This window comes from Mixophyes fleayi, chromosome 4 (assembly GCF_038048845.1).
Source record: "Mixophyes fleayi isolate aMixFle1 chromosome 4, aMixFle1.hap1, whole genome shotgun sequence".
NCBI lineage: Eukaryota > Metazoa > Chordata > Amphibia > Anura > Limnodynastidae > Mixophyes > Mixophyes fleayi.
The window spans coordinates 276,838,461-276,854,393 of NC_134405.1; the positions used below are offsets into that span (position 1 = coordinate 276,838,461).

General features: G+C 34.2%; 1 long non-coding RNA gene across 1 annotated transcript; it reads left to right on the top strand.

Moving 5' to 3' along the window:
* Window positions 1-3,548: 3,548 nt before the first annotated feature.
* On the top strand, window positions 3,549-5,528 carry LOC142150144 (uncharacterized). The gene is made up of 6 exons (XR_012691042.1): window positions 3,549-3,862; window positions 4,006-4,126; window positions 4,470-4,605; window positions 4,815-4,883; window positions 4,976-5,078; window positions 5,369-5,528. It is a non-coding gene; the product is annotated as an uncharacterized LOC142150144 (long non-coding RNA).
* The last annotated feature ends 10,405 nt before the right edge of the window (window positions 5,529-15,933 follow it).

Consider the following 15,933-nt stretch of genomic DNA (forward strand, 5'->3'; position numbering starts at 1 on the left):
AAGGTGCTGTGGACACAGAGGAACCTTCAACATATTTATCAGAAGGTATGTATATATGTTTATATGTATGAGGAAGTGTAAATTAAATTTTTTTTATTTTTTATTAATTTTTTAAATAATTTTAATTTTAACACTGTTAAATTTAATTGTAGAGCCAACTTCCAAGCGGCCATCTAAGAAAAGCTCAAAAGGACGTCCTGACACAGCTGCCAGCCAAGTTGGTAAGTGTTTTTTGTTTGAATATATTTTACCAGTCACACACATGTACACACACACACATACATACAAACACACACATACCAACACACACACACACACACACACACACGCACACACACACGCACACACACATCTCATGTCTAAAATATATTCTCAAACGAAAATCATATGTTATCATTGCCCATGGTTATTGTTACTGTACATTTGTGTTGTTTGTATTCCAAATTTATTTTACAATGTACACACAGCTGTTGATTGAAATTTGTATACATACAAAGCAATATGTAGATGAACCCCACCTTGACAATAATAACATAGGATTTTGGTGTGTGTATATCATGCAGCCCAAACTTTTTTCAATGTAAATCAAATATATTTATAGTTTTTATATGCACACATTCTCAATCAACACTGTTTTATGTATACTCATTTCTCTTTATCTAAGATATACCCATTTTAATTATATTTTTGATATAGATGAATGAATAAACATTAAACAGGTGGTTGTGAATGTGTGCATATGATTATATATAGATATCTTTATTTTTTAGGTGTGTGTGTACATATATAAAAATATATACACATACATACTATGGTGTAAGAGACAAGAAAACAAACACACACATACACCAAAACATGTGAATGTTTTAGAACATAAAAAAAGTATATTAAAGCTAGACATGTATATATAAGCGTGTTTATTAACATATAAATGGATAAATATAGCCATAGCGGTTAAATTGTAGATATTGATCCATTTTTATCTTAATAATCACTCTTATATATACACGCCTATCTTTAATATACTGTTCTTATGGTCTAAAACGTGCACATCTTTTTGTGTATGTGTGTGTTTGTTTTCTTGTCTCTTACACCATAGTATGTATGTGTATATATTTTAATATATGTACACACACATGTGTGTGTTTATCGATGTATGTGTTAAGTCAGTTGTGTGTGTATATATATATATATATATATATATATATATATGATCCTGTGAAAGAAGGCATATAAAGGAGGAGTTTGGTCTTGAACCCTATATTTTTTTTATAATTTAATTCTAATCTATTTAATGACATGGCTCATGATTCATTAAGGATCGTAAGTTTAGAAACGTTATTTAAGTATCCTGGACAAAAACATGCAACAATGCAAGGTGTGCAAGTCAGTATTCTGTTTTGCACATAAGTTAAATACTGCCTGTTTTTTCCTGTTGCACTAATTTTTGAGAGCTTATTTGTACACAGATGATATTTGTGTGTTACGTGAAAAACGTCAGTATTTTATTTTTTTGGAAAACATTATAATATTTTGCAGCCATTTCATTGTAACATTATTTTGGCCGAGTGACCAAAATTAGCAGTTTATATAGGTAAATGGTTAATGAATCAGGCATTATTTTTTTTTGCCCAAACATTAGTCATGGGGCAATTTTGAAGAGTGTCTGGGGCAATTTTTGTTTTAAAAATATGTGTATGTCATCAATCAATATCTAAAAACCATTTTCATTGTGTTTTTTGTGTAGTTCAAACACACAAAGACATCCTACTCTCTAAGAAAAAAGGATCGCGTGCGACAACAGGTATTTATGAAAAAAATTTTTTTATTTTTTTTACAAAAATATATCTATGTCTTGTAATAATCTAAAACAAAGCAATTTCAAACAGAAATCCCAAGAAAACGAACGAGTGTATCATCAGTTTCTACGGTGACTAACATCACTGAAAAAAGAAGAAGAGGTTGGTTTTAAAAAAAAATATAAAAAAATCTTAAATTTATTAAAATCGGATTTTTGGCCAAATTTTTAACATTGTTTTATGTTTCAGAGACTGCATTTGAAGAGCAACCATGTAGTTCAAGGACAGAATTGGCGTCATTACAGAACATTTCGGAATCCGTTGCAGGTGAATGATAGTCCAATATACATTCTACATTCAACATTGCAAAGCCTTTTTTTTTTGTTTATTTGTTAAATATTTCAAATTGTCATTAGGTTAAAATAATCTGTTGATGAGGAAATAAATCATTTACAATTAGATAATAATAGCAACATGTTTTATTGTTTATCCTTAGAAAACCTGAGAGAGAAGCAACAAGAGGCAAGAGCTGCAGACAGTGATGTAACCCCTATTGAGGATACAGAAACATGTGATTTTGCTAGAAATGGTAAGTAAAAATTTTCTTTGGACAAAAAATTTAACTTAGCTACTATTTATAAAATTCATCATAGGCCACTGATTAAAGGTATATAGGTTAGTCGTTTACAGGGGCTTCTTTCACATTGGCCACAATGGGCAGGTGGCCGGGGGCCCTGCAGGCCAGGTAAGTCTTTCCAAAGCAGTACAAGAAAAATATTTTTAACTTTAGGACAGCTGGCGATCTGGCTCCCTCCCTGTTGTCCTCCTCAGTGTGGCGCTGGCAGTGCATTTTGGGTGACTCGTCATAACACCCGCCAGTCAAGCATTGCGGAATGTGAAGGAGGAGGAGAACAGGGAGGTAGCCGGATCGCCAGCTGTCCTAAAAGTAAGTTTGTGGGTTTTTTTTCTCTTTTTTTTTTTTTTTTTTTGTCTTGCGCTGCCTCAGACGTATATGGGCCCAGGTGCATGTCTTTACCCGGGGGCCCAAATAGTTGGTAAGAGGGCCCTGGTCCTTTAGGATATAAATCAAACGTTTTGTGTATCTACCAGTAAGTTTCCATCATTGATACAAAGTGCCAAGTTCATACTGACCTTATTATACATACAAATGTAACTAACGTCATAAAAAAATGTAATTTTTTTTTCCAGAATCAGAAAACTCCCATCAGTCTGGTTCTTTATCATTTTCACCAGAAATTCCTGAGGTTCAGCGTAAGTGTAGAGTCATAATTATATTTTTTATAATGTCAAACAATATAGCATGTTTCTAAATAAATAGTTGTGAGTTTCTATATGTATGTATGCGTATATATATATTTTTTTCTTTCAATATAGCTGCAACAACAACCACAGCTTTTGAGGCCCTCCAGCAAACATTTCAGCGTTTGGAAGACACTTCACAATCTAGAATACAATGTGGGGAAAGTGCACCTTCAACATCTAGTTTTCCTAGACTTACAACACTTGCAAGAGAAATGGAAAACTCCCAGGAAGTGTTTCGGAGAACAATGGAAGACAACATGAGAGGAATCAAAGATGCCATTGTTGGACTTACTGAGGAAATGTCGAAACAGAGGCAATTACAGATAAACACAAATCGAGACATTGCCACTATTCTTTCCGGAATCTTAGCCTCCCAAGAAAGAACTGAAGTGAGTATTGGAAGAATTTCCAATATTCTTGACCAAATTTCGCAGAACCAACAACAGACTGCAGCAGCCAATATCCTCATAGCCACCAACCTTCAAAGTTTAAATGAAGAAATGCGCTCAAGAAGGCTTTTGGAAAACCTTTCGGTAAATTTTCCAGAGTTTAATGTTTCAGGAACCATCCCTCAAACAGGCCAACCACAAAGTGCTATAAGCAGCTTAAGGACCCCAGAGATACCCTTGGATTTGACAGTGCAGTCTGCAAGGCCAAGCCCAGAAGAATTGCAATCTGCACGAAGAAGACTACTATCATCTTCATCATCAGAGGATCCAGTGATGCAATCTACCCCCAACGTAAGTCAAATGTCTATCTATTTTTTTTATTATCTAATACTTCAATATTTAGTATGTTCACTAACCCAATCTATGGTCATATTTAATATTAAATAACAACATTTTAGTAACAATATATTTCTCAAATTTTTTTTTTTTTTTAGAAATAGAAGATATAATTGATCTGTTGATAAATATGGAGCAACAAGTTTTACAAGTTCTCAACGTTTGAAGATTTTGGAATATTTCATTTTGATGATCACAATGAACCTTACATGTAAAAAGGTATGTATTTGCATATTTTTAAAAATTCATAAAGATATACATTTTATATATATATATATATATATATATATATATATATATATATATATATACATACATACATACATACATACATACATACATAGAGATAGAGAGATATATATATACCCAAAACTTCCAATAGAGCGCTTGTGAAGGGCAGATATAAAAACTGACCAATACTTAAATTCTGTAAGCAGCTCCCCAGTCATTCAACACCTGTCTGCAGATGAGGAAGGTACCAGCCGGCGACAATCTAGACGTCTTTTTAAGCATATTGGTCTGGTTCATTTACGGTATCACACCATTGTGGCTTGTATTTTAGTTTGCAGCTGTTCATCTTGCCCTATGTCAGGAGGCGATATCTACTATCCAGGATTACCTTTATTACCAGGTTATTCGTGGTGCCATCAGAAGGAATTCATCATATAAATCATTGGCTCGATTACTTTGAATATCTGGTACGGGAATTATATATCTCTGGATGAATACGACAATGTATCGCTTATAATTGCACTGTGTGGTGCCCCCTGTCTTCTAATTTATTTTATACATATATATACACACACATTTGTACATATATATATGTATGTGTATATAGATATATAGATATATGTGTATATGAATGCCTATATGTATGTATTTAAAAAAAAAATATTTTTTTTTTTAGTTGAAAATACACAGTTACAATGGAAAAATGCACATAATCCTTCAATTACCGGAAGAATATTTAACAATGGTAAGTGAAATATTTGTGTTAAAATTAATCTGATTATGTTACATTTTATATTAGGTATTATATATATTTTTTTTTCTGTTTAAATCCCTTAGACAAAAGATTTTATAATCATCTAATGGTCTATGCTACAAATCATGAAGTTATACTAAAGAAGAACTAACGACAAGAACTTAGTTTTGCCTATAGTTAAACACGGTATGTTATTGAGATATAAATGCATATTAAATTGTTTTTATATGTTAATGTTTTTAACAATTGTAACATTCATTGTAAAAAAAAATTAAATGTAAAATGTTATTGATAACAGCGCCCAAAAAAAAAAGTTCCAGAAATATTATCAGTGTTTTTTTTTAAAGATAATACTTAATCCTAATGAAAATTAAAATAGAGGATTGATTGTTAATGATGCTAATGTTGCAATTTTTATTCAACTGTATTATGGTTTTTTAAAAAAAAAAAATTAAACACTTTTAATTAATTCACAGCCAACTGAAGAGGATAGAAGAACTACTATGAAAAATACAAGAAATTGGAGAAAAGCAAAGACCACAGAAATTAAATTGTGATATATAAATTTTATTGCACAAAGAAAATATGTAAATTATTAAAAGATGTTATAGTTTTGTTTAAAACATGTGTCTTTCATTATTATAATCTAGAAAGATTGTTGTACAATATAATAGAAATTTAAATACTTGTTCAACACATCAATTTGGTTAGAAAAAATTTATTAATACATTTTAAAGAGTGATTAACTTTTTGGGATACAAACAAACATTTCTCTTATAATTTATGTTTTTGGTGGTATTTAAATAGTATACATTATATTTAACAAAAAACAAACAATAGAAGTGGGCCAATATTCCATGCAATCCAGAATCCAATTCCATCCAATCCAGTCTGCAATCCACAGTGAAATGGGTGTGACAGGTACAATTTGGAGAAAGGAAAAGAGAAAAAATGTAATTTCAGTGTGATTATGTGTCAGTAGTGATACTTTACATAAGGTTACATCACACAGAACATAGCATGGTGCAGTTTACATATGATGACACCCACCTGTCCAAGAAGCTGGCTCTTGAAAAGCTTCATGGCCTAGGTCTTTGAAATCCAGTTGCTGGTTCCGTCTGCAATCCACAGTGGAATGGGTGTGACAGGTACATTTTGGAGAAAGGAAAAGAGAAAAAATATAATTTCAGTGTGATTATGTGTCAGTAGTGATACTTTACATAAGGTTACATCACACAGAACATAGCATGGTGCAGTTTACATATGATGACACCCACCTGTCCAAGAAGCTGGCTCTTGAAAAGCTTCATGGCCTCGGTCTTTAAAATTCAGTTGCTGGATCCTTTTATCTTAACTAACAGTTATTAACATTAAAACATATTTTCAAATAAAAACATATATATATATATATATATATATATATATATATAAAAATCCTTTAATCGAACGCCGAACAACGATTGTTGGAGCTATCTCCCACTAAATAATTTGAAGTCCTGAAAAAAAAACAAAAAAAAAAATAAACTATTACTTATTAATTAATTTATAAAAAAAAATTATGACATTACAAAATTTACACTTACATGAGAAAAAATCCAAAATTAAACGCTGGCGCTCACGAGTTCCTGTTTCCCGACCAAATGCTGTGGCTGAAGAAAGGTCTTGATCCTGTAAAACAGCAGGATCTATCTCTACCTCCAAATTATTTGCCAAACAGATATTGTGCAGAATGCTGCAAGCAATAACAAAAAGGCAAACTTTTGATGGTGAGTACAGAAGCGCACCGCCGGACCTGTCCAAACAGCGGAACCGGCTCTTAAGTAGCCCAAAGGTACGCTCAATTACACCTCTGGTGGCTATATGTGCCGCTTGGTACCTTTTTTCAGCATCAGAAATTGGATTGGACACTGGAGTGAGCAACCAGGGCTGGCTCCCATATCCTGCATCACCTATTAAAAAAAATAAAAAAATTTATTAGTGCTCTTCTCATTTTAGAAATAATTATTAATAGCGAATACCTAGATATAACTTACCCAGGAGCCATCCATGAGGAAAATCTCCCTCCTCAAACCTCTTGAATACTCCTGAATTCTGCAAAATAAAAGAATCATGAGAGGAACCAGGGAAGCCAACACAAACATTTAGGATTTTTTTTCTGGCATCACACACCATCTGCACATTCATGAAATGGAAGTGCTTTCGGTTTCGAAAGCTCTCTTCCATTCTGTGCGGAGGTATGAGTGCCACATGGGTGCAATCTATTGCACCCAGGACATTTGGCATACGTGCCACACTATAAAAATTGGATTTGACCTCCTGCCATTCTAATTCAGACTGTGGGAATTTAATAAATTCCCTAGTATGTTTTTTCATGGCTTTAAGGACCTGGAACAAACTCCGTGAAAATGTGGGTTGGGAGAAACCAGGTCCTCTTTAAGGAGATCATATAAAGAATAAATTGCAACTGAGGATAGGCGATATAACCTTATCACCTCATCCTCAGGGACCCCATCAAGTAACCGACGTGTGCGGTACAGACGGGGCCGTGGGACCCGAACCCTTGCATCAAGTAATGGAGCCACAGCATTCTCTCCCTCACTTGCAGCCACATGCACATCTACATTCTCCTCTATTTCCAAAGTATTTCTTTCCTCTCCCTCAACAAGCAAACCAGCATGTGCACATTCATCAATACATGCTGCATACATAAACTGCCAAACGTTTGTTGAAAATGGCTCCATTACTAATGCCTTTGTAAATTTCTTATAAAAAATATAAAAAAATAAATAAATTTAAGTATTAATTAAAGTATTAATTAACTATTATTATTATTATTAATAATTAACTACCTAGCAGTATAAATACTGCTAGATATTAAACTATTAACAGTTTTATAGAAATATAAATCATTAACTATAAATACTGCTAGATATTAAACTATTAACAGTTTTTAACTATAAATAATGCTAGATATTAACAATTTTATAGAAATAAAAAACCTTAACTATCTGCTAGATATAAATTTTAGATATACAAAACCAAACAGTTGTCTCAGTCTCCTCTTTAATATTTTCTCTCAGGTCAGTTGAATGAGAAATGAAACTAATGTTTTTAATTTTAATCCAGTGGACTATACCATTTGCTTTTTTCTAAAGGGGGTGTATTTAAATATCATTTTACAAACTTTTTTATTTTCATGGGATTAAAGTTATTTTTATTACACAATTATCAAGTTAGAGAAGTTTAATGAGTCTAATATTATCAAAAAAGCCCCATATTAAAATAAGTTTGGACATTAAAGGAATCATTAACGCTTTTAAAAGACCTTCAATGGTGCGATCGAAAAAATGACTAAACGCGATTTTGTTGGACATGCGTTAAAGCGAAAATTTACAATTGAATAGCCTGCCTGCACTTGTTCTATGAGCTTGGTAAGATTTTGCGTAACATGTTTATTTCCGACTTAAACGCGTAAAATAAGGGGAATTGAATTGTGTGCACTCTATGCTAACGCGAAAACGCGTTAAATATTATCGGAATCGCGAAATCAAGGCTAATTGAATACCCCCCTATGTGTCATGGCCTCCTTTGAGTTGTGCACCTGTCCATGTGCCAATTGGATCATCATGGGGTACAGGCTTCTGTGTAGACAGTATCTGTCACTTGTTTTCCAGATGCCATCCTGACAGGCAGCACCTTTCTTTATCCAGGCGTTTTTTGTTCCTGTGAATTCCTGTGCCTGGAATTTGCTTAATATTTCTAAAGTCACAGACTCTGCAGGGCTATCGACCTGTGTCATTTGACAGACCTGGACTTGGGGGCAGAGAGCTACTGCTTTTGCCGCTCCATCTGCCCTCGCATTTCCTCTGGCCTACATTGTCTTTTCTCTAGTATGGGCCTGGACTTTTAATATGGCTACCTTTTTTGGCAGATGTAATGCTCTGAACAATGCCCTTATTTTTTTAGCATGCCTTATGGGCTTTCCTGCTGATCCTATGAAATCCCTACTCTTCCATATAGGTCAATAATCGTGAGCCACTCCATATGCGTACCTGGAGTCTGTATATATATTAGCCATCTGATATTCTGCAATTATATATGCCTCAGTGAGCACCTGCAACTCTGCCTCCTGTGCTGAACATTAGCAGAGATGCCCCGACAATCCATTCTCTGCAATAACCCACCAAACCTAGAAATGCTCTCAATTCTTTGGGGTTCTGTGGTGGTTTTACCTGTTGAATTGCTTGTACCCTGTCTTGTGTAAGATACCTTGTTCCCTGTGAAATGCAGTGCCCCAAAAATATCACCTTACTCTGAGCTGCCTGTATCTTTGTGGGAAAAATGTTACAGTGTTTTTGTCCTAGAAAATTTTAGCAGGGATATTGTTTCTTCCCAACTTTGTTCAATAGTCTGACAACACAAGAGTAGATAATCTACATACTGAAGTAACTGTGTAGCTGGGTATTTTGGCCTCCACCCTTATAGTATGAGACACATTGCTTCTGAAAATGCAGTGTTAGGTGGCTCCCCCCTGTGACAACCTAGTCCAGCAGTACTGCTTCCCCTTGTGTATAAATGTCCTCTTGTGAACCTTGTTCTGAGACTTGGAATGGATTGCAAGGGGACAATTGTTCTAAGGGACTGTCATGAGGGACTAGTGGGGGTGTGGTGGGAGATGGTGGGTCTACAAATGGCTCCCCATTTGTATGTCTTTTAATATATTCTAGCATTTCTTCTAATGCTATGTGTTTCTGTTCTATTTGCTTACATGCCCTTACCCATGCTGACACTTGATGTTCCTTTTTGCTCTTAGTGATCCATACACTATGTTCTTTCTGAAAGGTTTCCAATCTTCTGGGATCTACGAACCCTATTTCTGGCATCCCTGCTTTTCTAAAGACATAACACATTCCCTTGATAGCCACAATACCTTCTCTTTCCTTTACTAGATCCGCAGGAGTATATGATGTCTGTACCATCATACCTTTACTGCCCTGGGCCCCCATTTCTGTAGTAATGGGAACACCGGCCCCTAGTTTGCCCGAAAAGTGACTAACCTATATGCCTTTTAGAATTAAATCCTTTTTTGTATTGATTCTTTTACAAACTTGAGTATATGCTTTCCTGATAATTTATTTATCATAGGATACGTAAGTGGCCCTATTCTATTTTATGTTTTCAGGCAAGAAATGATAAACCTGCCACCAACCCAGTCCTACCTGAGTCTTCAGATAATCTATGCAAGTATGAAATCCAACCACTGCTGTATATATGGTTTGATTCTAAATACCTTCTTGATATCTCCCAAAAGTTACTAGTTACAAGTCAGTATTAGGTTCAGTGACCGCTATTAATTTACTGACTTGTGTTGAGGTTGTCTTTTAGATAATTATGACACATTTACAGTCTGGACACTTAAGACAATTTTCTGTCATTTATACTCCCCATTGAAGACTCCTAATGCCCTCTATGCCCTCACTAAATCCCCCTCCCCCCCACAAAAACCCCAGTAAATTGTAAATATTATTAAAACAATTAATAAATCCTACAATTTCAATATTTTCATTATTCAGTAACATTGAACAACAGATTTTAGTTTTTACTTTCACAGGACTTTTTGTTTTTAAGCACCATAATCAAACACTTTTACAGTGTTGATCTTATTTTCTTTCAGTCTTTACAGGAGCCAAGGATCTCTTATAGTGACCTCTCAAACCCAGGGATAGTGGTCTTACAAAGAACAAGGTCAAGCTTCAGTAGCGGTTGCAGAGGAATGCCTTTGATTATCAAGGTCAACTAATAAGGCATTTGTTTATATCCTTTTATATACATCCTGTATTGACACAAACACATACACTCAGTTTTTCACACCAACTTAACTCACAAGACAATTATTAATTTTTAGGAAACAGGTTTTCAGTGAAAAATTGAGATCCTCGATTTAACCATCCCCTACTGAACCCCACCTTATATCTTACTGGAAGAGCAGATAGAGTAGAGAGGTGCAAATGCACGAAACATCAACTACTCACTGTACGGATTTGTCTGCTGTTCCTGAAGATTGAGGAGGTATTTGGTCAGTCCTGGGCAAGTATTTTGGGGATCCTGGATGAGTACCCAGTAAATGTTGGGGTACCGAGGCTTGGTGCCCCACTGATAATCTGATTTCCCAATAACAGAAATTCTGTCAGTCGACTGGAGAGTAGAAAAATGAAACTCAGATACGTGGCTAAGTTTCAGAGTCAGCTCGGGCTGCTTTCCAGCCCTGCTTGTTTATATATATATATATATATATATATATATATATATATATATATATATATATATATATAAATATATACACACACACTCAGAATTAGGCTGTGGTCCTATAAATGTAAAGCATAGCTGATGCCAAATTCCATATATGGTAATAAAGGTGTTTTCCTTATCTAGCTTAGCAGATAATTGATCTAGGCATTGTCTCCTTGCAGTCTTCAAATTGTATGGTAATGAAGGTGGGTTTCCTTATCTTGCTAAGCAGATGACTGATCTAGGCGTTGGCTTCGGATTCCAGTAAGCAGAAATATATCTGGTCTTTATTATTTAAAGTTATAACAACATTTTATAATTCGTTTATCAATAAAGAAAATATTATTTTCACACTCACAGGGGAGGTAAATTTAAAATGTCGGGACAGATTTAAATGTCAGTGTAAAAATAATACTATCAAGTATATGTGTGTTATATGAAAAAGCAGCCAGTATTTAACATATGTGCAAAATAATAAACAAATTTGCACCCATTGCATTGTAACATGGTTTGTCCAGGAAAAACGTACTCCTTTTTTTGCTTTGCTCTCCTTAATGACTCAGACCCACCATGTCACAAAGTGCACATCATCTCAAGCTGATTCCACAAACATGACAATGAGTTCAGTGTACTCAATTGGCCTCCACAGTTACCAGATCTTAATTCAATAGAGCACCTTTGGAATGTAATGGAATGGGAGATTCACAGCATGAATGTGCAGCCACAAATCTGTGATGCTGTTATGTCAACATTTACTAGAATCTCTAAGGAATGTTTCCAGGACCTTGCTGAATCCATACCGCTAAGAATTCAGGCTTTACCCTTTTCATCCTTCGTTCACATGTAATCAAATTCCGATATCCCAGCTTAGTGAACTTAAATTGTGCATAGATAAAGGTGAACAAGTTAAATATCAAATGCATATGAAAGAAAGTTTACCGATCATGGCTATCTTGAACAACTTATAACACATAGTTGAATGACTAATATGAGAATAATAACACTGACATCAGACCTAAATTATTTTTATTGTTTGGAAGTACATTATTAATAAACATTTAAAACTTGCTGTTTGAACCTAAATTACAACCATAGATAAGGCTACCACCGTAGATAACCTACAATAGTAATAGGTCTTGACCCTTTGTCCTAGTGCCAGAGCTTGCCAATGGGAATATGTGAATAATGTGGCAACAGTGGGCCTGATTCATTAAGGAATGCAATGTATGTTTTTTTTTTGTTTTTTTTAAAAAAATGGAAAATGCAAGCAGGTACGCCCATATTCAACATGAAGAGGTTCTCAAGAAATGTTTCTAGTTGAATGTGGGTCTATGTACTTTCTGTCACAATGCATATGTACATATAAGTCCCATCAGAACGCACAAGTTAAAACAAATAATATTAAATACAATAACACCTGTTAATAATATAGTCATACGCTCCTTAATGAATCAGACCCTATGTATTTAGATATCTAATGTGCAACCAATCAGTGACTAGCTTTTCATCTGTCTAGTGCAAGTGAAAATTTTATATCTAAATACAGTTTTTGCAAATGAGAACATTTTCATTGTCAAAATACACATAAAAAAATACAAAATGTGTTCATTCTATCACTATAAAGAATTTGATCTGAAACAGTTCATTAATTGCTCCTCTGAAAGCGATTTATATATTAACCTGTACAACTGTAAAATATGAGTGGGGTGTAACTAAACTATAAATAAAAATTGGTGATCACAAAAGTCCAAATAATAATAATAATAATAATAATAATAAGCATTATATTTTAATGATTTTATTTTACTATGCAGTGATACATAGGACTGTAGGTACACTTACCTGGATTTCCATCTTGGCGGTTTTTTATATACAAAATCAGTGTTCCATAGGTACTGTTGTATGAGTCAATTATTTATAATCTAATTCTTTTTCTTCAAGTTTATTTATTTCTGGTACATTATGTACAAATTATATACAGCACTTGTACCTATAAGCTTTGTTTCTGCACCCAGGTCTGACTCCAAGCATCAGTTTTGGGGGTGAATGTTTATCTGTGACTAGTATGTAAGCTTAGAAACAACTTTTTAACTTTAGAACATCAAGGTCAGTGAATTAGTAATGATTTTTCTAGCCCGAACCCTAGGTATATCTTTTGCTTTTTAAAAAAGAGAAGCCAATCCTTATAGTTTAACATAGAAGATAGGCAGATAACGTCTCCCTAGCTGCTGGACTAAGAATCTATCAAGGATGGATATAATGAGAGGCCTTGCTAATCATTTAGTCTGGATGATAGGAGGATAAGAATTTTAGGTATTGTTAGCAAACTTTTCTGGGACTGTTGGTAAAAGCTCTTGTGCATTTAAAGTGCCTTGTAAATGACAGACCAAGGGGTAGAGGTAATCAGAAGTGTTACAGTCGATACAGAGCTGAAAACAATAATTCCACTTTCACTTAGATCACCATTACCCCATACATTGTAGATATCAGTGCAGACCTTTCACCCTGCATATAGTAATGAAGGCTTCCATATCTGTTGGAGATTTGTTTCAGCAAGTAGACAACACAGTTTCAGGAGGTAACTTGCATTAGGATGACAATGACATTAGACGTTTAGAGTAACATTTTCATTCAGAAGAGTACCTTCAAAGCCTGACATTAATAACGTCTTCAACATGGGAGGTTTTTTTAGTAAAAAAAACAGTAAATACAAAAGCTAATCTCTAGATTGCTACAGGATCCATCCTAAGACTTTTAGCAGAATTCAAATAACCTAAGAAGAGACACTTCCCTTCTTAGAAATTAGAATATATAAGTAATTTAATAATGTGTATTGTGCCTTTACGATTGCTTCAAATATAATATAGAAGTCATCTAATAATTTGTATTGTGCCTTTAAGATTGCTTTAAATATAATGTAGAAATTAACAAGAAAAAATAATGAGTATGTGGCAATGTTCTAGGAAATATCTGGAACATGTTTAAATAGCAGATAAGAGAAACGCTGGTAAGAAATAGTTTATTTGAGATAACTAAAATAAACTACTTGTAGGTTACAACTGGTAGTGTTTTAAAATTTCGTTTGCAAGGCTAAAATCATGACAGATTAATAGCCCCAATTATTTTAGACATATGATGCCAGGTGTTATATCTTTTGCTTGCTAGAAAAAGTTCCAGCGTGCTATAAGAACGTGTAATCTTGATTGTAATAAACAGACAAGTCTCTACACACACAAGAGATGGTGTTATGTTCTCTCTGTTCTCCTAACGATCGTAATGCATGCATGCAGAAAAGATTCCATTCTTTGTGTAAGGGACTTAGATTCAATCCAGGGATAGCATACGATGGATTTGACAGAAAAGACTTCACCTTAGACTCATTTTGACTGAATAAAGATGATCCCTCAAGTGTTGTAGAACTAAATGCATATTTAAGAATATAGCCAATATAAGACTACAAATGTACCTAGAAGATCCTGAAGATGCTATAGATCAGTTCTTTCAAAACAGCTGGAGCATTCCCAAGCCGCAAAATATTAGAAAACCCAACACAGGTATAAAATGCCGTCTTGTACTAATGTCAAGCATGAGTCATCAAGAGATTATAAACGGATTATGTAACCTTTGCTCCTTTAACTCGAAGAATTTAGATTCAAAGGATAACGATTCTTGAAATAATTTTGTTTAGTCATCTGAAACATACAGGGGACCAGAGACTAAACATTTTTCTTGCTACTAAATAAAGATCAGTACCAGCATGAGAAAAGGGATTAATACATCCTTGTTTATCTGGGTAATATATAGTTTCAGTTTGGGATATAACTAACTTCCGGGAAAAGAAGAATCAGAATGTTCCCAGACTGGCATGAACAGGAACTTTATAAACTGCATGTCGGCAAAGCTGCACCCATTTAATACTTTCTTACTGTAACGTGCCAGTATGCTGTGTTCAATCAGGTGGAAGTCAACCTTTCCAAAAAACATGTGCATAATCAGAGCATTCTTCAAAAACACTATCCAACATCACAGAAGCTAAAACTGCAGAAGATTGAAATCAGCTGGAGATGGAGCACATGATGTATCTCCGGTGATCCAGTCCAGGGTTTTGGAGGCACTCAGGGATGTCACAATGATTGTTGGAATCAGAAATTGGTGTGGGATCTTGTTAAAAATGTGTCTTATGGAGGGGATGATAGCAAGTACATGTATGGGATCTATTATCCAGAAATCCATTAACCACGAAGTTCCAAAAACCAGAGGGTAAAAAAGCAAAAAATGACTGCTGTTTGTAGATTAGGTTCTATATACATAATACCATGTGAGGAGCACGGCTAAACAACTTAATGAGAAAGAATTACTGGGAAACAGAACAGTAAATGTATTTTAGTGTGTATTAAGCATGATGCCCTCAATTCTGAAAAATTCATTATTGTTTTAAAATCCCTTACCTTGAAAAACTCCCAAGCATTCCAGATAATAGATACAATACCTGTATATTGTATCTGTAAAGTTATCTGATTGGCTACACCTAATCCATATTATGACTTTTATTTTATTGAATTTTTGTATTTTATTTATTCTTTTAATGTTTCTCATCACCTGAAAACATGTCATTTTCAGCTTAGATTTGTATGCAAACGTCAATTTTACAGCTAAATATTATTAAAAAATGTAATTTTGTAAGTTTTCCCGCTAACACACTGCTTTTTCTTTTCTCACAATGTTTAACACTGACAACATAACTCAGATA